The 17,676-nt window shown below is 41.5% G+C and overlaps 1 protein-coding gene across 6 annotated transcripts in view; it reads left to right on the top strand.

Annotated features, from left to right (window-relative positions):
- Nucleotides 1-12,908: 12,908 nt before the first annotated feature.
- Nucleotides 12,909-17,676, top strand: part of LOC101743819 (rho-related GTP-binding protein RhoN) — a 131,903-nt gene continuing 127,135 nt past the window's right edge. For 3 of the 6 annotated variants that reach the window (XM_062675055.1, XM_062675044.1, XM_062675046.1), the window contains exon 1: nt 12,944-13,162. The gene's annotated coding sequence lies outside the window, so the exon portion shown is untranslated. Of the gene's footprint in view, nt 13,163-17,676 lie in introns of all 6 variants that reach the window. The other 3 variants (XM_062675048.1, XM_062675053.1, XM_062675050.1) reach the window with 3 other exon arrangements.

Here is a 17,676-nt window from a genome sequence, read left to right as displayed (position 1 = left end):
AGACTAATAGCTGGATCGAATATAATCATAGATTCTCCCATTTAATCGGCCCGAATTGTAATAAACCAAAAAATACATCAAACAACTTCATTCGTAACTATACCAGCTAGGACGTCAAAGGGTAGGACAATAAAACAGAGCCCAAAGTTAGGGAGTCGTGCTCAGCTAATTACGGGTTATACGGCTTTTGGAAAAAATGAAGGTACTTTCAAATAAAAAGTCCGTGCATCCTTTAGCTACACGGCTTGTTATTAATTAGTTTTCAGCATGGTCTCGTTTATATTCACGGTACATCGCAATTTACTATTATAAGTTTATGTGGTTGTGGGTTGGTGTGGTGGTGGAGTGGACCGGTATTGCCTCCGTCGAACAGCTGTTCCGGGTGGCTGCTAACAGAAACGAATACAGAAAGCTAACGGCCAACCTTCAGGATTGAAGAGGCACTGGAAGAAGAAGAAGAAGTGATTTAAAAATTGTAAAGTATTTTCTGCGGTTTTTCCGAGTCGCAAACATAATATTAACACAGCGTTTATAATTTTGCAGGTTTAATTTTTATAACACGATGTTATTCCGTCACCGTGGAAGTCAATCGTGAACATTTGTTGAGTACGTATTCCATTAGAAAAATTGGTACCCGCCTGCGGGATTCGAACACCGGTGCATCGTTCAACACGAATGCACCGGACCTCTTATCCCTTAGGCCACGACGACTTTAAAACAGTCATTTAAAGTGGAAAAATATAATAAAAAAAACACTTTTTCGTCTATTTGAATGGGGTAAACATAAAGTTCAATTAAAAACATCGAATTACTGATGCTAATACAAAATAAAATGCACCTTTAATTACAAAGAGTAATGTCGCGTATTAAGCGAAATATCGCTTGAACCGAATAGCTTTTCAGCCCTCGATATTATTCGCCACGTTTTGAATACTTTACAGCTTCCGTGATCACAATAGAGTCGTTCGTGGAAATAATTTTAATTTATTTTTAATTTAATTCGCGACTGTTATTTCATTAATGTATTCAAAAAAAGCTCCGAAGAGTGTGAAAAGTTCAAAGTACATAAATGAGCTTCGGATTGAATCAACGAACTTATTAATTTCCCCAGACCCAATAACTTTCAACATTTATAATACCATCATGACGGTTTAATGGCTATTTAGAAATAGTAAAACAAATTCAACCGTTGAACAGCTGACGAGAGAAGTATAATTAGTTGCTAACATAACCCTACCCCAAATTCCATTTGTATTTGAGACTACTATCCTATCATAGGACCTATCAATCACAAAATCTACCATTTAAAAAAGGTCGTCGTGGCTTAAAGACGACCGCTGCATTCGTATCTAGCGATGCAACGGTGTTCGAATCCCGCAGGCGGGTACCAATTTTTCTAATGAATTACGTACTTAACAAATGTTCACGATTAACTTCCACGGTGAAGGAATAACATCGTGTCATGAAAATCAAACAAGCTTAATTATAATTTACGTAATTACCGGTGGTAGGGCCTCTTGCAAGTCGGCACGGATAGGTACCACCACCCTGCCTATTTCTGCCGTAAAGCAGTAATGCGTTTCGGCTTGAAGGGTCGGGCAGCCGTTGTAACTATACTGAGACCTTAGAACTCATATCTCAGGTGGTTGGCGGCATTTACGTTATAGATGTATAAGGGCTCCGGTAACCACTTAACACCAGGTGGGCTGTGAGCTCGTCCACCCGTCTATGCAATAAATAAATAAAATGGGTTAAAGGCGGCGGGTCGTCAGATTATCAACCTAATTAAACTGTTTTGTAGGGGCATAGGACAACAGACAGGTCACAGAAATTTCAGTTGACGTCGCCCAAAACACGTCATTACGGATCCTCCCGATCTATTAACGGTGCTTTTAGGTAGGTACCACAAGCACTGGTCACCGTCCTCGTTGAACCCGTCGCTTACGACAAAGGGCTCGACGAGTAAATTAACCCACAGACGCAGCCCACTGAGTTTCTCGCCGGATCTTCTCAGTGGGTTTCCGATCCGGTAGTAGATTTTGCGAAGCATTGCTCTTGCTAGGGTCAGTTAGCATCACTCTGGCTTGAGTCCCGTGAGCTCACCTACTAGCTAAGACTACGCTGAAATAGCCTCTCAAAGCTATCAGCTTAGGTAGAAAAAAAAGGGATTTCAGTTTGTTATTGATAAACACAATGCCGTCCGACAAAGCCGTCCGTCAGATTCCATCCGCTATTTCCGTCGGTGCATCTCGTTATGTTTACACGTGTATTGTGTGCCTCTCGGATGCACTTGTCTGAACGTGTTTCGTCGTGAACCATCGTTTGACACCCTCCGAACCCGTTCTGTTTTGTTCATCAGATCTCGTTTCGGGCTCTGCTACATAATATGTGTTGACAAAAGAATCTTTACTGACACTATAGTGGAAGTTTTAAATAATATAAATGAGCGTACGTGTTGCATTGTCTTCATTGTTCAGGTTTAATAGACAATTAAGCCTAATGAAATTTATGAGCTTTTTTTTATAGCTTAGGCGGGTGGACGAGCTCACAGCCCACCTGGTGCTAAGTGGTTACTGGAGCCCATAGACATCTACAACGTAAATGCGCCACCCACCTTGAGATATAAGTTCTAAGGTCTCAAGTATGGTTACAACGGCTGCCCCACCCTTCAAGCCGAAACGCATTACCGCTTCACGGCAGAAATAGACAGAGCGGTGGTACCTACCCGTGCGGACTCACAAAAGGCCCTACTTCAAGTAATTATGCAAATTATAATTTTGCGGCATTGATTTTTATTACACGATGTTATTCCTTCACCGTGGAAGTCAATCGTGAACGTTTGTTGAGTACCTACGTATTTCATAGGAAATTGGTACCCGCCTGAGATTCGAACACAGGTGCACCGCTCAACACGAATGCACCGGACGTCTTATCCTTTAGGCCACGACGACCTCTCTGATATAAAAAAAATCCCATAAACACAATCCACTGAGTTTCTCGTCGGATCTTCTCAGTGGGTCGCGATTCCGATCCGGGAATAGATTCAGCAAAGCACTGCCCTTGCTAGGGCTAGTGTTAGGAATTCTCGAAGGTTGAGTCCGTGAGCTCACCTACCGATATGCTCGAAGTTGGAATAGCCGTTTAGGATACCAATGATCAGGTAGGAAAGAAAATAAAAATAAAAGTCCACTATTTTATTTGTACATAAATAGGCAAAGACAACAGTTAAGTACCGTATCTGCTGTTATTTTAACGATTCTTTTAGTAACTATTGACGAAGACAGTATATTTTATACACCCATGTACAAACACATACACTCACACGCATATTGACCTATTTAAATGATATCTGTTCACAACTTAACCTAACTTAATCTATCTTAAAAAGAAAGGAGCCTGGAGATCAGTAATAGTAATTTAATTTAGTAGGTAGCGTCTTGGCTCTGTCCCTGGCATTGCTGAAGTCCATGGGCGACGGTAACCACTCTCACCATCAGTTGGGCCGTATGATCGTTTGCCTACAAGGGCAATAAAAAAAATACAGGTCTTTGAACGTAGTAAAGACTTCAGCTCTTTCAAAGGCTTACAAAATAAATTAGGTATAAGGTTAATTTCTATTTGTATTTGTATTATACCTTTAAGAGAGAAATACATATATAAATTACTGTTACATATTATTATTATTATTTCTTTCAAAATATCATTTTTTTTCTTTCTTAAAAAAGACAAAATAGTTCTTTTACATTTTCTCTTATTTTAACCTTCTTCTTTATAGTATATAAAAATCCGATCAAATAGTAAAATGATGGTATTTTAATAATTTAAAATATTAAACATATCAATTAAAAACGACTAATCAAATTTAGTTGTTGGATAATAGTGTGCTATAAATATTCAAACGGTAATTTGGAATATTTTTTCCGGTTAGTTAGGTATGTTACACCATAGTTTGACGGTTTATTAAATTCATTTAGTAGAGAGTATACAAAGTTTTAGAGATCGCCTATAAAAAATTTCAACAATATAAACAAAAGGAGATTTAAAAAAATATTTATATCGGATCTTGAATATAAAATAAAATATTGTTATGAACACGAAAATTTCCAGATAGTCCGAGATATATATGTATTTCCAATACGCCACGATAACAAAACGTCTACGCGTCTGTCTGATTCACGCAATCCATAATTATATTTTCTGTGTTTCACGGGTTCAAACACATCGTCATTTAAGAGCTCTATATTTTTATTGTCTCATTTAAAAACCAAGAGAAGATTATTTTTTTCTGCCATACTATCTCTATTCTATTCTGTTTTCTATAAGTCTATTTTTAGATTTGTATCCAGAATACTCTAAGAACCTAGAACGTTGAAGTCCGAATTTAAATGCATCAAGTTTGATGTGGCTCTGGGATTGAATGGCATTCTTTAGACAGTGTTGGCGTGTTTAAAAATATCGGGAATTATAGGAATTTTTGTTATGTATTACAAATATTATTAATTCCTTCTTTTTACATATTGAAATTATACAGCTATCTACATTTTAAGCATTCTTTTTTCCTAATATAATGATTGGTAGCTTAAGGAGATATTCCAACTACTCACGGACGGGTGGTGAGTTCACGGGCTCAACCTGAGAGAATTTGCTAACATCAGCTTCAGTAAGAGCAGTGCTTTACTGAATCTACCACCGGATCGGAATCGCGACCCATGGCGATGATTCGACGAGAATTGTATCTACATTGTTAATCAACTAGCTCTTACCACGATCTCCAATTTTAGTCAGCTACCGATATTTCAGCGCTATTGCCCGCGACACGGTCACTGGTAGACGGCAGTTATATTAGGGACAGATAAATTTGTTCTTGGGTAGTGGCTATGCATTGTTTTCTACTAATTCCAATTAAAAAAAAGCGTTCTCAAAGTGTCCCGTAAACACATTCGACATCTTAAGCGTTCCCGAGTTACAGTGGTAACACAAAACACGTACTAGTAAGACAGTAGACAGTAGTAATGTAGATTAGCTTTAGTAGACGTCGTAATGGCTATAATACTAAGAGATTAACCGGCTAATAGGGACAATCGTTATTTGTATGCCAACCGGCTTAATGTAGGACGTATTTTAAACTCGCAAGGGTAGCTACTACCAGTCTGTTTCTGCAGTGAAGCAAATATGCGTTTCGGTTTGAATGATACTGATCGTGGTACCTACCCTTGCGGATTCGAAATATTCCCTACCAGTAATTATGACACCATTAATGTTTTTACACGTTATTGTTACTTTCGACCTTCTGGTTTCAAACGCCCAAATAGCCGCATCACCATATACTGATACAGCGAGTGTCTTACCGATTAGGTCGTGGACGCTTCTGTGTTACTTTATGTTCTATTTGCTGAGCAGTTGTTTTTTTTATTTCCCTTGTAGGTCAATGAGCATGCGCCCACCTGATGGTGAGTCATTACCAGCGCCTATTTCAACAAGGAAACTATGTAAATCAATTGTGCAATGGAATTAACCTTCAAAAATAAACAGAAACATAACTATGATTTACAAAAAAATATACACCTTAACAGAAAAGGTTTTAGCTTGGCAACCCCGGCTTCTTTCTCTTGATATCTGAATGGGTACCGTCATTTGAGTGATGGCCGTCCATTTGAATAAATTCAAGTTACGAACTCCAATTGTTTGAGAAAAATTTTCGGGACGAGGAAAAGATCCGAGATATTAAACAATTGTCTCGAAGCCATTTGCTATTTAAATAAATAAGGTGTTCGCTTTTATTTCGACCTTGTTTCAACTTATTCTGTTTTTCTAAAGTTTAAATGAGATCTTTATATTGCATATTGTATAGCTAATATTTTTTTATCGACTCTTAAGTAAAAACATTTCGATTGGAAAATCAGAATTCGTTTTTTAGTTGAAATCCTTCTTTTTAATTCAGGCTAGTTAGTACTTGATCCCTTTTTGGTCAATGTTTATGTGTATTTTTCCGGCATCTATGACACAAGAGGTGTTGCTAGCTTGAGCTTTTAATTAATATGTTTTTTGTTTAAATTAAAATACATACTAATTAAGCCCTTTTACACGTTAGTAACACCATAGATAATGTGCACTTAATATTTAAGACTGTTGTTCTCGTATGTATAAAAAAACGTCACATTTTTTAAACTATTTGCACGCCATCTGTTACACGACAATCATTCTAATTTTTAGCCTTTGTTTTATTCAGAGGCTATTAAATAGTGAAGTTTGTTCAAAATTCATCTTGTTTTTGCGTGGATTTTGAATATTTATCGCTGGATGGGCCGATACCTTCATTATTTCTTCTTCTTCTTCTTTTTTTTTTTTTTTTATTCCTTAGATGGATGGACGAGCCCACAGCCCACCTGGTGGTAAGTGGTTACTGGAGCCCATAGACATCTACAACGTAAATGCGCCACCCACCTCGAGATATAAGTTCTAAGGTCTCAGTATAGTTACAACGGCTACCCCCACCCTTCGAACCGAAACGCATTACTGCTTCACGGCGTAAATAGGCGGGGTGGTGGTACCTACCCGTGCGGACTCCCAAGAGGTCCTACCACCAGTGATTACGCATAATTTTTGCGGGTTTGATTTCTGTTACACGATATTATTCATTTACCGTGGAAGTCAATCGTGAACATTTGTTGAGTACGTATTTCATTAGAAAAATTGGTACCCGCCTGCGGGATTCGAACACCAGTGCATCGCTATATACGAATGCACCGGACGTCTTATCTTTTAGGCCACGACGACTTCAAACGCACTTCCAATGTGCTCGATCATGGCTGGCATGGACTGCATGGTACAGTCTACCACCAAGTGCCTCTCTTGCTAGATCTGGCCATCTGTCTGGTGTTCGATGTCTACATCTAAATCTCCTATTTCACCGTTTCTCAGATTTGTTAATTGTGTGTTTAATTCCGGCTAGCATTCACTAGGTGGCATGCTTTGCCTTCGTTGGCGCGTCCGGATGCGACATATTAGTAGGATTCGCGAACGATGGATATCTACATCTAAATCGAATCTCCTATTTCACCGATTCTCAGATTTATTAATTGTGTGTTTAATTCCAGCTCCTGATTCAAGTCTACGCCTGATGAGGTGCCGTTAGCTTAGGTAAACCATTTTTTGTTTCGTGAGGTTAAATTACCAAATCATCGTCCCGCATGTTGCGACTGTTATGTGCTACAAACCTGATGCAATTCAATACATCGATTCCTATTCACTGCCTTCAAATCGATAGTCATATCATCGATTGCGAAAGGGATGCAATTTTTCCTTACAAACTCTACGGACCAATATTACGTTTACCTTGTCCATCATGATTTATTGAACGAGTATTTCATCACAATATTCGATTATTGAATTCTAAGATCTCTGTTTTTTATTTATATAGTACAACGGCTGCCCCACCCTTTAAACCGAGACGCAACACTGCAAAAACTGAGACCTTAGCAATCAAGTCTCGAGGTAGGTGGTGGCATTTGTTGTAGATGTCTATGGGCTCCGGTAACCACTTAACATCAGATGGGCCGTGAGCTCGTCCACCGATCTACGTAATAATAATAATAATAACAATTGAATATGATTCTGATAGGATCAATTAAACAAAAAAAACGACCAGGACATTTACGCAAAGTTCATACCAATGACATCGCTTAGTCCCCCGCAAAGTGTAAATAAACTTATAATACAATTCTCAAAATATACACGAACATTCTCAACATCTGAATCAAACCTAAATATAATTCAGTGCGTTGTTGTTGACGCAAGTTTTACAATTACAAGTAATTGTAGCAATTGATAAATGGATGTGGTAACAAGCACGACAATTCTTGTGATCGCGCTAATGAATCCATCCTATAACACTCCTTCTTACATAATGTTCGCGTGGTTTGCTACATTGGTAACAAGAAGAGATAAAGATTATTGCACAAAAAACACATTTAACATAGAAAATCAGCCTTATGGATTCTTATACCTAAAAACGGTTTTCTCCAGATAATCCTTTTTCTGACCAGACAAATTCCGAAAAAGATACGGCAGGCGTTTTGCCGTGTCATATTATTAACACAGTGGTAAATCAAAATAGGCCAAAACATTTTATAATAATGACGAAAAATAAATGTATACTTAAAATATACAGATAACATTTAAAAATAACAATAATAAGAATAATAATAAATACCCGGGAACAAATCACGCACGGTCATTCGGCCCCAATTTAGGCCCCTTCTCTTATGGGTACCAGAGACCGACATACCTACATACTTATACACGTTCAAATTTGCATAGAGCAAAGAGCAAACAAACCTGTTCATCACACAGCGTTTTCCCGACGTGGGAATCGAACCCACGACCCTCGGCGCAACAGTGTAACTATACTTGAGAACTTATATCTCAAGATGGGTGGCGCATTTACGTTGTAGATGTCTATGGGCTCCATGTCTATGGGTTATGCTTTATTTTCCAAATTTAACACTTTAAATGGATCTCCTGTAAAGTTGCAAAAATGCCGCTAAAACCACCACCACCAAATAGCCATTCACCCCTTGATATATATAGGGGTCTAGTACTCCCTGAAGTCAAGTTAGGCTGACAACTCTATTCATCTGCATATAGAACATAGACCTTATAAAGAACTATCAAGAACTTCACTGTCACTCACTATGACACATGAGATCGAAGGTAGAATTGTATTAACCATGGCAGTTTCTCAATTCAAACTGTAATGCAAGTTTTCTTCGCAATATACAGACAGGCTGGGTGTTGCTAACTCTGCTCACGATACGCCCTATTGCCAGTCACGGTATTTTTAATATTCAGTACCTATCTAAGCATTTATCCTCACCCCCCATTCGTTTAGGCTTAACGCAGAACGTATCGTACAAGCGTAAATAACGCGACCTTTTTTTGAATTTATGCCGCTTTAACATCGTGTACTTACAAAAAAAAAACCGACGTGTTTTGGGTTATTAATAAAATTAAAAATGTTTGCTCGCAATTTGCTCAAAGCTTTAGCTGAACGTTTTGCTGAACATCGTGTGCCGATACGAGCAAATGTTGATCGCATAGAGCGATAAAGCTGGCTGGAACATGATATTGTCATATGAACAGGTCCCGTGTGGTCGACCGCAGGAATACGATACTTGTGCAATGAATGAGTTACTTATTTACTTTACTGTATTTTAAACGAGGAATAAATGATTGGAAACCGATCTGAATCATGTGTTATCTTTGAGAAGATCTTGAAATTTGTGTTGATATCATCGGCAGGTTCCCCCTTGCGTCGATAATCCTCAATGCTGAGGGTCGTGGCTTTTCTTGGGAAAATACACTTGGCCCCCACCAAGTGTATTTTCCAGCGTCCTTCCATGATAGCGCTTTTGAAAGAGATTTAGATTTTCGAGGCCGCTGAAACATTATTTGGGTCCGGCTAATTAACCGGCAGTCACTAATTATTTTACTTCGGGTCTGGGTATAAATAAGCTCGACCTAATCCCATATCCCTAAGCACTGCTCGCATGGATTTTGCTAACAAGTAGGGGTAGGAGCCAATAGACATTTTAGACTGGATAACCATAGTCTGAGATATCATTATCCTATTTAGGATAAAGAGCTTACAAAGTAAATGGTTTATAGTTTTCACGGTATCTTAGAAGGTTCTGCAAATTGGGTCATAGGTCTAATTCATTTTATAAAGGCGTTCTCTAGTACTCAGAGAGGGTGAGGTCTCCTCAGGTAAAGAATAATAGATCACCTGTACCTTTGTTATCGCATTATTATTTTAACATTGGAGCACAACTTTGTGACTATGTGCACATGTGTAAATAAAAGAAATGCTTATTGCGTAAATGGCCAATCTGGTGTAAAGTTGTAAACTCAGCCCATTTGTAAGTTAAGAATTAGAGGATACTATGATCCGATGATTGGGGGCTAATCTTCAGATTCATTGCTTTGTTCTAACTATTGATTCGTCTGTTTCTAGTGTATTACTCGCTGTGACTGTCTTAAACATATTGAATGTGCGCATTTGGGACGTACCCACCCTACCTATATATAGTAAGTTCATAATAAAACAAATTGAAAGACAAGATGGAAAGCTTCGCGTCAATCGTTTCGAGATTATAATCCAATTATTGCATTTCATTGAATCATGTCTCTAAGGTATCTTTCTTTTAGAATGAAATTTTTATCTACCAGCGAAATTGTTAATGTAAGTTGCTCGTTTTTATTGGCTTTGATAATTTGTAATCTACATTCTTCATTTTCAAAGACTACCGCTACTAGGGGGTCTCAAATTTTTTCGTCAAAGAACTGTGTGAAGCAGGTACCGATTTTTTTTCTTTTCGGGGACTCCTTTGGAGACAAAAAAGTGTGGAGAAGTTCTCTGTATCAACATGAAGCGACGCCGAAATCCCGGTTGTTAGTTCCGTAGACAGACATGCTATTCCGCTTTGTCAATGACGTTTTGTTCAATAACTTTGTAATATTGTATTGCCACTAAAATAACCTTTTAGCAGTCTTTTGAATTTGGTCCAATGTTGTATTGCTTGTGTGGTATAGAATGGACAGAACCAGTTATAGAGAGAGGGCAAAAACAAAAACAAAACGAGTCTAGAAGTGGTAAAAGGAAACCCAAAATTTACATTGCTATAGAAGAGTATGCAAGCTCACCGTGTATTGGTTGTAAGGTGCTTTATGAAGCCTGCGGACATGACAACGTGGATACTACATCCACTTTAAGACCCGGGATTTTAGATCGCAATTAAAATCTTCTACAGATAATGAACCTTAAGACGTGGGGTTTTGTTAAAATGTACTTTGGCTGGTAGATACGTCCCCAATAAAATCGAACACATGACTGATTCGCAGCAGAATTAGTAAGAATGTGGATACAATATCCAAAATAACTGGGCAAACTTAGAATTTTTGCTAGTTTTATTTGAATTTTAGGAATGTATTCCTTCTAAGAAGGAGTCGTTCATCGTTGTGAGTGTGTGTATGTAGGTAGGTACATTAGCAAAACATTTTTGTGTCACGAAATTGGAGCCGATTTTATGAATGAGTTTCTGTGTTATCCGCGAGTGATGCTTTACTGTTAATGAAATCATTTTGAACACATCTTTATTAGGCTGTTTATAATCTAACATAGCATATAAAGGTTATAAGTCGTCCGTGACTACGAAAAGTAGCAAATAAAGCAGTCAAAACGTGTCGAAATAAAAACGAGACAAACACGAAATCAAGCTTCACAAACAGTTTTAATTAGGTTTACAATCCGTGGAAACCAAAGAAAATTAATATGAAAATTGCTATCTCTAATAAATTTCTGTTAACAGGATATAAAGTGGCCTAACATCATTTAGACGTGTTTTTTTTAGTAATTCTTTGAGAATTACCTACTTTTTTGAAAACAGTGCTGATAATTACTGTCACTAATATTTACGGCTGTGGAAAACAAACCCAGGGCTTATGTAACATATTTGTTTATCGATAAAATAATCCCTGATAATCGAATCAAATTTATTCGCAATCGACTTGAATGAAATGAACATATTCAATATTTCGTGTACAGGTATCATAATGTAAGTAATATTAAAAACTAAAACAAAAAAACCCTCATAGAGCAAACGGAACTAACAATTGTTTTCATATTTTTGAATTTAAAATTTTATATTATGGTATGTTAGAGCGAAGTTATAAAATTGTTGTATCGTCATCATCTGTAATTGATGTCCGGAATGTTCAAGTTATTTCGGGTCAACCAGATCCACCAGCGGTGCTTTTAGGTAGGGACCTCAAGCACCGGTCATCGTTATCGGGATGAAGGGCCCGGCAAGCGAATTAACCCTTAAACCGAGTCCATTGAGTATCTCGCCGGATGTTCTCAGTGGGTCGCGTTTCCGATCCGGTGGTAGATTCTGCGAAGCACTGCTCTTGCTAGGGCTAGTTTAGAAATCGTCAGGTTAGAGCCCCGTGAGCTCACCTACTACCGGTGAAGCTAGTTATGACCCTTTTTTTCCCCTACCTATGCTGATAGCCTTGAGAGGGTATTTCAGCGTAACTTTAACTAGTAGGTGAGCTCATGGGGCCCAAACCTGATGACGTTGCTAACACGAACCCTAGCAAGAGCAGTGCTTCGCAGAATTTACCACCGGATCGGAATCGGGACCCACTGAAAAACTCAGGTGAGAAACTCAGTGGGCAGTATGACCCTTGAGGTCACCAGAATAGTTAGGAACAAAAAAAATGTTTTTTCAATTCATCTGGACCTCTTCGACATCACACATCATAAATATACACATAAACACAAAGGTAACGCGTGTTAAAAACCACTGAAATCAATCAGAGCTCAGCATCACTGCAAACAAAATTAAATAATGTAAATGAATTTTATGTTTACCTTCGTCACAGTCTCGGGAGGTTTTCATTGCAAATCAAAAGCTGGCAAGGCCCGCTTCGCAAATTAATACTTTCATCCTTATCCCGGGGGAGAGTTCTGCTAACGAAGACAGCTAACAAAACCTGAGGGAGGCTGATTTAAAACAATGCCAATGTAGCTTAGCTTTTGTTGACCGAGGCAAATACTCCGCTGCACGCAAGCCATTGTTCCACTGCGCTTTTACTGCAAACCGAATATAAAAATTTATGCCCCAATCATCTTGATGTCGAAAAGCATTCGTCCCTTTCCGACAACGACATTAAAAGCTTTGCCTCTCGCTCTGTTTGGAATCCTAGACACAGCTCTGATATCGACGCAGTCTTATCACTGGGAGAACGATTATTGATTGTGGACTTTATTCCCGAGTTGTATGGCTCATTTTAATTTGCTGTGATGTCAGCGTCGAGGTTGTTCACATACCTGAATGGCAGTGGCTCGTAGTATTAGAGAATGGAGACGCTCAACGCTCATATTCAACGGAGCGCCCAGACGGCAGTGCTGCTCGAATAACCGACGAGGTTAGACGTGTTACGCGTTAACCCCGACCCGACTCGCGTGTGTACGATCAGTGAATGTTTAAAAAAAAAAAGTTTCTAAACCACATTCTTTTATTTTACGTATAGTGAAGTTTATAAATTATGTGTGCTCAGTGATGTGATTTCGTTTTGTTTTGGGAATTTCTCGGAGACGAAGGTACGTTTCGCTATGGTTTACTTTTTACTGATCATTACAAGGTATGATTTCCTTTTGGTATGCAATAAGAACCTGTTTTTCATCCGGTCCGCGGCTCCGTGAGAAGGTATTTTGTTTCACGTTCATTTGCATTCTCGGAGTACGTAATACAATTGTCGATTATTCGATTTATTGCTTGTTTATCGTGACACCGACGGTGTTATCGTAAACATAGAACTGTCAGTAGTGACTAATAAACCTATTAGTAGTTTGTTTAAATTTGTTTTCTCGGCATTACGATGATGAGTTTAACAATAATAGCATGAATATTGCATTTATGTAATTCTTGTCGATTTTTAATATATTTATTGCTGTTAAAGGCGAGCTTTCATTTCCATTTCCAAAGCGACAATGCCAGCAACCCCCTAACAAAGCCAGACCACATTATGCCTTGCATAAGCTAGTTTGAAGAGGTTAATGCCGTGATGTTGAGAGAACACTATGGGGGAAGTTAATTTTAAAGTTCAATGTTGTTGTATTGTTTTGGGAAATATTTTTATGGTTCTGATCATACGAGCTTCAGGCGTGTACACTTCGATAAAGCGGCACGACATGAGCATTCTCTCATTGTGGCCGCCAGAAACTACATAGCCGATCCTGCGGACCAAATGGTAAACAGTCGATATCGGGTCCTCCCGATCCACTAACGGTGCTTCTAGGTACCCCAAACAGCGGTCATCGTTCTCGTCGAACACGTCGCTTGCTACGAAGGGTTCGGCGAGTAAATTAACCCACAGACCACTGAGTTTCTCGTCGGATCTTCTCAGTGGGTCGCGTTTCCGATCCGGTGGTAGATTCTGCGAAGCACGGCTCTTGCTAGGGTTCGTGTTAGCAACGTCGTCGGATTTGAGCCCCGTGAGCTCACCTACTAGTTGAGGTTACGCTGATATGGTATCTCTAGACAATCAGCTTAGGTGGGAAAAAAAAACTTCATGCGTGCTTTTAAATGTACCGGCGTTCAGAGAAAACAGGGACCAAAGTCACGATCCTTTGCTGCTCCCTATAGCAGGTATATTACTATAATACTACCGAATTGGAACCCATAATTGCTTAGCTATAATTGGCATAATAATACTCGTCTTAATAAGAAGCCGGAATGTGGCTACGGTATAGGATACAAATAGTTTGTCAATTAATTAGTTAATTAATTGTTTCTGATCACAATAACCTTTGTGATTTTTGTGGTTAATAATTTAGTGCCCAAAGATTAAACGTACTTATTAACTAAGTTAACACAAATATAGAATGGTCAGATTAAAAATTGTCCCACGAAGAACCTAATCATGGTCAATCGCCACTTCATTAAAGAATCACTCAAGCGATCCTGACGGCCATATTACGTAGGAATTGATCACTAATTGTAACTTAAGCATTTGTAAATTATTATTTCTTTCGATTTTCCCGGGACATAGACATAATTAAAGCCACTTTTACGACCTGATTAGATGAATGCTAGATTTAGCATTTATTATTGTCATTATATTTTTATTTTTGTTTATTTTCGACGTTTACGGTACCGTACAGTTTTCGTGGTAACAACGGACAACAATTTATGAATTATTAAATAGGAATATCAAAAATTTCAGTCACACAATAAAGTGTAACAAACTGTCAGTTTTTGTATTATTATTATTTTGTATTATTTACTGGTGGTAGGACCTCTTGTAAGTCCGCACGGGTAGGTATCTCACCACCCTGCCTATTTCTGCCGTGAAGCAGTAATGCGTTTCGGTTTGAAGGGTGGGGCAGCCTTTGTAACTGTACTTGAGACCTTAGAACTTGTATCTCAAGGTGGGTGGCGCATTTACGTTGTAGATGTCTATGGGCTCCAGTAACCACTTAACACCAGGTGGGCTGTGAGCTCGTCCACCCATCTAAGCAATAAAAACAATCTATTATATTTCCAACGAAAGGAATGCTTACGACCTCATTTGAACGCAAATTGTTAGCGTCGTTCATACTCATTATACACCTACATTCATAAATTGTTTTTTGTGTCTTCATATGAAACCTTGTGGTGCCCACATTACAAATCAATTAACACCTACTCACCTATATGTAATAAAAAATGCCACCTTATTTACATAAAGCTTGGAAGGATACTCTATATTTCAATTTCGAAAGTAACATTAGATATTTTGAAAACAAAACCTTATTATCGTTTCTCATTGACAAAACGGCTTAGTGATTTTCTTATGGTAAATAGTTAGTGCCAATGAGCATATTGTTAGTGTAAAACCTAAAAGTCTAACAATCTTTTTTATAGAAGAACAGACGGTAGTTAGCGCATTATTTGCTGAATGAGGATCCGTGGGGGCGGCCCTATCATATGGTGCGCAATAAAATGCGCCCATGGGCCCCCCCGATCACGGAGCGTCTCCAGCCTCAGCAGCTGCGGGACATCGTCTCGGCGCTGTTCCCGCAGGAGCGGGAGGGATTTGTCGCTCCCGCTATGGACGCGCCGCCGGAATACGACGGTGAAGTCCCTGCTGAGGTGCCCCATATAACGGGGGCGGAGCTCCGTGTGGCCGTGCGCAAAATGTGCGCGAAGGACACTGCACCCGGCCCGGACGGCGTCCATGGCCGGGTTTGGGCCTTGGCTCTTGGTGCCCTAGGGGACCGACTCTTGAGGCTTTACAACTCTTGCCTCGAGTCGGGACGGTTTCCTTCATCGTGGAGGACGGGCAGACTCGTGCTGTTGAGAAAGGAGGGGCGCCCGGCGGATACTGCCGCCGGGTACCGTCCCATCGTGTTGCTGGATGAGGTGGGCAAGCTGCTGGAACGTATTCTGGCGGCCCGCATCATCCAGCATCTGGTCGGGGTGGGACCCGATCTGTCGGCGGAACAGTATGGCTTCCGAGAGGGCCGCTCAACGGTGGACGCGATCCTTCGCGTGCGGGCCCTCTCGGAGGAGGCCATCTCCAGGGGCGGGGTGGCTTTGGCGGTGTCACTCGATATCGCCAATGCATTTAACACCCTGCCCTGGTCCGTGATAGGGGCGGCGCTAGAAAGACACGGAGTGCCCCCCTACCTTCGCCGGCTGGTGGGTTCCTACTTGGAAGACAGATCGGTCACATGTACCGGACACGGTGGGATCGTGCACCGGTTCCCGGTCGTGCGCGGTGTTCCACAGGGGTCGGTGCTCGGCCCTCTTTTGTGGAATATCGGGTATGACTGGGTGCTGAGGGGTGCCCTCCTCCCGGGCCTGAGCGTAATCTGTTACGCAGACGACACGTTGGTCGTGGCCCGGGGAGGGAGTTTTGCTGAGTCTGCCCGTCTTGCCACCGCTGGGGTGGCGCATGTCGTCGGCAAAATCAGGAGATTGGGCCTCGACGTGGCGCTCAGTAAATCCGAGGCCATGTGGTTTCACAGGCCCCGGAGAGTGCCACCTGTCGATGCCCATATCGTGGTTGGAGGCGTCCGGATTGGGGTCGGGGTGCAGCTGAAGTATCTCGGCCTCATTCTGGACAGTCGTTGGACCTTCCGTGCTCACTTTCAGAACCTGGTCCCTCGTTTGTTGGGGGCGGCCGGCGCGTTAAGCCGGCTTCTGCCCAACATCGGGGGGCCTGACCAGGTGACGCGCCGTCTCTATACAGGAGTGGTGCGATCAATGGCCCTATACGGGGCGCCCGTGTGGGGCCAGTCCCTGGCCGTGGGGGTGGCGAGACTGCTGCAAAAGCCGCAACGCACCATCGCGGTCAGGGTCATTCGTGGTTATCGCACCATCTCCTTCGAGGCGGCGTGTGTACTGGCTGGGACGCCGCCTTGGGTTCTGGAAGCGGAGGCGCTCGCCGCTGACTATCAGTGGCGGGCTGACCTTCGTGCCCGGGGCGTGGCGCGTCCCAGCCCCAGTGTGGTCAGAGCGCGGAGGGCCCAATCTCGGCGGTCCGTGCTGGAATCATGGTCCAGGCGGCTGGCCGATCCTTCGGCTGGTCGTAGGACCGTCGAGGCGATTCGCCCAGTCCTTGTGGATTGGGTGAATCGTGACAGAGGACGCCTCACTTTCCGGCTCACGCAGGTTCTCACTGGGCATGGTTGCTTCGGTGAGTTCCTGCACCGGATCAGAGCCGAGCCGACGGCAGAGTGCCACCATTGTGATTGCGACTTGGACACGGCAGAGCATACGCTCGTCGCCTGCCCCGCATGGGAGGGGTGGCGCCGTGTCCTCGTCGCAAAAATAGGAAACGACTTGTCGTTGCCGAGTGTTGTGGCATCGATGCTCGGCGACGACGAGTCGTGGAAGGCGATGCTCGACTTCTGCGAGTGCACCATCTCGCAGAAGGAGGCGGCGGGGCGCGTTAGAGACGCGCAAGCCCGCCGCCGTCGAGCGGGGGCCAGGGAGGCGGATCTCGCCCAAGCCCTGGCCCTCTAAGTGTTTCGGGTCCCCCTCATATGTCGGTCTGGGGACCGGCGAGGGGGACCTAAGAAGACGTCGTGCAAGCTGCTCTGCACGCGTTTTACGCAAGAGCATCCGG

This window comes from Bombyx mori, chromosome 3 (assembly GCF_030269925.1).
Source record: "Bombyx mori chromosome 3, ASM3026992v2".
NCBI lineage: Eukaryota > Metazoa > Arthropoda > Insecta > Lepidoptera > Bombycidae > Bombyx > Bombyx mori.
This window is presented reverse-complemented; position numbering and strand designations above follow the sequence as displayed.